The sequence below is a fragment of the Neovison vison genome, chromosome 2 (assembly GCF_020171115.1).
Source record: "Neovison vison isolate M4711 chromosome 2, ASM_NN_V1, whole genome shotgun sequence".
Taxonomy (NCBI): domain Eukaryota; kingdom Metazoa; phylum Chordata; class Mammalia; order Carnivora; family Mustelidae; genus Neogale; species Neogale vison.
Window position 1 is genome coordinate 75,814,870 of NC_058092.1, and position 5,214 is coordinate 75,820,083.

Genomic DNA, 5,214 nt, shown 5'->3' on the forward strand with positions numbered 1-5,214 from the left:
TTAATAAAAGACAAGAATCATATGATCCTCTCAATAGATGCAGAAAAAGCATTTGACAAAATACAACACCCTTTCTTGATTGAAACTCTTCAGAGTAGAGGGATAGAGGGAACATGCCTCAATGTCATAAAAGCTATCTATGAAAAGCCCACAGCAAATATTCTCAGTGGGGGACAATTGAGAACTTTTCCCTTAAGGTCAGGAACACGACAGGGATGCCCACTCTCACCACTGTTGTTCAGAATAAGTACTAGAAGTCCTGGCCTCAGCAATCAGACAACAAAAGGAAATAAAAGGCATTCAAACTGACAAAGAAGTCAAAATTTCTCTCTATGCAGATGGTATGATACTTTATATGGAAAATCCAGAGGGAATACGTGGGTCGGCTCTGTCAGTTAAGCATCTGCCTTTGACTCAGGTCATGATCCTGGGGTCCTAGGATTGAGTCCCACAGCAGGATCCTTGCTCAATAGTGGCCTCACTTCTCTCTCTCCCTCTGCTGTTCCCCCTGCGTATTCTTTCTCTCTCTTTCTCTGTCAAATAAATAAATAATTAAAAAGAAAGAGAAGAAAACCCAAAAGACTCCATCCCAAAATTGCTAGAACTCACACAGTGATTCAGCAATGTGGAAGGATGCCAAATCAATGCACAGAAATCAGTTGCATTTGTATACATTAATAATGTGTCTGAAGAAAGAGAAATTAAGGAATCCCTCCCAGTTACGATTGCACCAAAATTCCCAAGATGCCTAGAAATCAACCTAAACAAAGAGGTAAAGGATCTGTGCTCTGTAAACTACAGAACACTTATGAAAGAAATGGAGGAAGACACAAAGAGATGGAAAAGCATTCCATGCTCATGGTTTGGAAGAATAAACATTGTTAAAATGTCTGTGTTTCCCAGAGCAATCTACACATTCAGTGCAATCCCTACAAAAATACCATTGATGTTTTTCACAGAGCTGGAACAAACAATCCTAAAATTTGTATGGAACCAGAAAAACCCTGAATCATGTTGAAAAAGAAAACCAAGCTGGGGGCATTGCAATGCCTGACTTCAAGCTCTGTTACAAAGCTGTAATCATCAAGACAGTATTGTACTAGCACAAAAGCAGACACATAGATCAATGGAACAGAAGAGAGAGCCCAGAAATGGAACCTCAACTCTACGGTCAACTAATCTTTGACAAAGCAGGAAAGAATAGCCAATGGAAAAAACACAGTCTCTTCAATAAATATTGCTGGGAAAACTAGACAGTTACATGCAGAAGAATGAAACTGGACCATTCGCTTACACCATACATAGGCAGTAACCTCTTCTTGGTCACAGCAACTTCTTTCAAGACATGTCTCTAAAGACAAAAGAAGCAAAAGCAAAAATGAACTATTTGGACTTCATCAGGATAAAAAACTTCTGCACAGCGAAGGAAACAATCAACAAAACTAAAAGGCAGCCTATAGAATGGGAGAAAATATTTGCAAATGACATAGCAGATAAAGGGCTGATACCCAAGACCTAAAAAGAACTCCTCAAACTCAACACCCCAAGAAACAAATGATCCAGTTGAGAAATGGGCAGAAGACATGAACAGACACTTCTTCAAAGAAGACATACAAATGGCCAACAAACACATGAAAAAATGCTCCACATCACTTGTTATCAGGGAAGTGCGATTCGAAACCACAATGAGATACCATCTTACACCAGTTAGAATGGCCAAAATTAACAAGAAAGGGCACAACAAATGTTGGAAAGGATGTGGATAAAGGAATTGTTGGTAGGAATGCAAACTGATACAGCCACTCTGGAAAACAGTATGGAAGTTCCATAAGACATTAAAAATAGAGCTACCCTATGACCCAGCAATTGCTCTACTGGATATTTACCCCAAAGATACACATGTAGTGAAAAGAAGGGGCACATGCACCCCAAAGTTCATAGCAGTGATGTTCACAATAGCCAAACCATGGAAGGAGCTGACATGTCCTTCAACAGATGAATGGATAAAGAAGATGTGGTTTCTATCTTCTGGAATGGAATATTACTTGGCCATCAGAAAGGATGAATACCTACTATTTGCATCAACATGGATGGAACTGGAGGGTATTAAGCTAAGTGAAATAAGTCAATCAGAGAAAAAACAATTACCATACCAGTTTCACTAATATGTAGAATATAAGGGATAGTGAAGAGGACCATAGAGGAAGGGAGGGAAAACTGAATGAGAAGAAATCAGAGAGGGAGACAAACCATGAGAGACTCTAGACTCTGGGAAATAATTTGAGGCTGAAGTAGGGAGGGGGTGGGGATATGGGGGATAATGGGCATTAAGGAGGGTATGTGATCTGATGAGAACTGGGAGTTATATACAACTAACAAATCACTGAACACTACAACAAAAACAAATGGTGGACTATATGTTGGCTAATTGAACTTAGTAAAAAAAGTATAAAATTTTTTAAGAAGTATAAACAATGGAAATATAAATTTAAAAAGACCAATCTTTTCTGATGATAATTTTCTGTAAACTCCTAAATGAAGACTATTGTTGTTCTGTCTGTCCAGAAACAGCCATCTATTGAAGGGAGGCTGGTACTTGATCTGAGAGGCCATCAGAGAAATGAGCCTCTTCTTTTGAAAATCTGTTTGAATATGGGCTTGGAAGCACTTTAAAAGATTTTGCTTGAGAACTGTGAGTTTAAACTTACCTCACACATCACCATTCTAGCATATGCGTCCAAGGGATGTAGTTAGATATCAGTATATTTTAAGTGCACTGAGATACAGGCTTTTTCATTGGGAGACTGCCATTCTGGTTTTGCCTAGTGTTTCCTATAACCGGCTAAACATTATGGTCACCTGGCAGGGGTGTGGGTTGTTTAGAAAATACTGCCACTTGGGCACTCTTTAGATTAATTAAATCAGATGAAGGCAGGAGAGAGAATTATTGGTACTTCCTCTACAGTTAGGTTGAGAACCAGTGGTCTATCATAATATTCATTACAGAGAGATGACTTGAGGTCATGGATGAAAACTGTCTCCCTGCACCTTTTTAAAGGACCAGAAGAAGACCTGTATTTCTCCATGCAGTGTTCATTCCATCCCACTTGCTGCTGCCCAGGGTTATGTGATATGATGGGAGGCTGTCACCTCCCAGCACCCTCTAGTTCAAGTGGAGAAGCTGAACTCCTGCAGAACTGAAACCAGTAACTGGCCCCTCCTGGCTAGACTATCAGGCCACCTTCTTCCTTATTTCTCCATTCTTCCAGTGCTATTTTGAATTAGGATGGAGAACTTTAGGCTTATGGGTAAGTTGCATGTAGCAGAAGGCTTAAGAATAAGCATTTCTCATTCTCATCACTGCAGGGCAGTGAGTTCAAGAGCAAGCACTCAGCTGCCTCTCTCAGCCTCACTCCCAGACTCTCCTCCTACCCTGCTGTCTCCCTTATGGAAGCTGAAAGAAACTAAGGACATCAACATTGCCACAAAGGAAATGAGCAGATGATGAAACCTGGGACACCAAGGAAAAGGCCAGAAAGGCCAAACAAATATGAGACAAAGTAGATTTCACAGCAATTAATACCATGAAGAAAGAGAAGGTCCTTTCACCCTGAGAAGCTGTCTGTTCATCAGGAGTTCATCAAAATCATAAATGCTTATGTATCAAAAACAGAACTTCATGATGGAGGAAGCAAAATCTGACAGAACATCCAGAAGAAATAGACAAATTGATAATTATAGATGGAAATTTCCATACCTCTATCTCAATAACTGCTAGGAGAAGCACTTGGAAAATCAGCATATAGAAGACCTGAAGAACTTTATTGACTAACCTGTCCTGATTGATACTTATAAGATTTCACCCAACAATGGCAAAATGCATATTCTCTTCAAATGAACATAGAACATTTCCCAAGGTAGAATACATGATGGGAGGAAATAAAACATGTTTTAATAATTTATTTTTTTAATAATTTGGCTAGACTATTTTAGTGAATTTTCTCTCCCCCTCACTGTGAAGTGTCTGGTATCAGTCCTCGGATAGCCCATCCTTGGGCATGCACACAGTCACCCTGGGATGGCAGAGATTTTATCAGGCTTTTCTTTGTCTCGTTCCCTAATCTCTCTGTCTTCCATTACTGGTATCACAACCAGCTGGCAAAGCTCCACTAGTTTCCAGCTGATTGCTCTATGGTTTTTGACAGTGCCTTGGGAAATAATTGCTCCAGTCCGATCTAATCAAACTCAGGGAAGTATCATTTTTGAGGCCAGTTTTTGGGGTTCTGAATGCAGAAAGGCTCTTAACTCCCTTTTTTCTGGTTCTCTCTGATGAATTAGCTGGCCTATGTTGCTTTTATTTAAGAGGAGTATACAATTTCTTAATTGATTACTACCCGAATTGCCATTGGTTTTGACAGTGTTCTTAGGCTTGGACTCCCCTAAAATTGGTTCCAAACAAAGTCAGTTCCTCTGGAGAGACTTTCAGAGTCTCCCCCCTGACTTAACTTTTTATTTTTATTTTATTTTTTTCCACCAAACTTAATCACTAAGTTGTACAGACTTTCTCCTTTTGATGTAAGCCTTCTCACATTTGTGGCTAGGCTCAACTAGTTTCCCAGAGAGATATGTACCAAAAAAGATTGAGCAAAAATCTGGCTCTTTTTTTATATCAGTTCTTTGCATGAAGGTTCCAAGTAAGATGCTCTTCAGTGTGATCAAATCAATTCAAGATTGTTCTGTCAAGATTTAAAGTTCCTGTGTATATTAACTCCAACAGTTTCTGAAATCCATCAGCCTTCACCTGACTCTGATCAAGGAAGACATTATTCTCAGAAGTGCTTCTGTAGATCACACCAAAATACTCACTAAATGAAGCAAACACATTCCTATGAGCTTTACTGGAATTCCCTAATCACTATGGTGCAGTCACAAAGAAAACCTGCTTCCTGTTGTTCGTTCATTCTCTCTAAAAGGTGCTCACAGTGGTGTGAAAACTGCATTTTGATATCAGAATGAAGTTTTACTTTTGTTCTAGAGCAATCCAAGAGGGAATAGTTTCTTCACACTCTCTATGCTATCTTGGAAGTATACCCCAGAGTCTTTTATATTATGGACCCTCCCCTCTCTCCACACAAAATCTCTGAGCTGTGGTCCAGGGTAGAAGTGATGAGACAGCGGCCCACTTCCCTCTGAGTGACACTTCTGCTTTAAAGC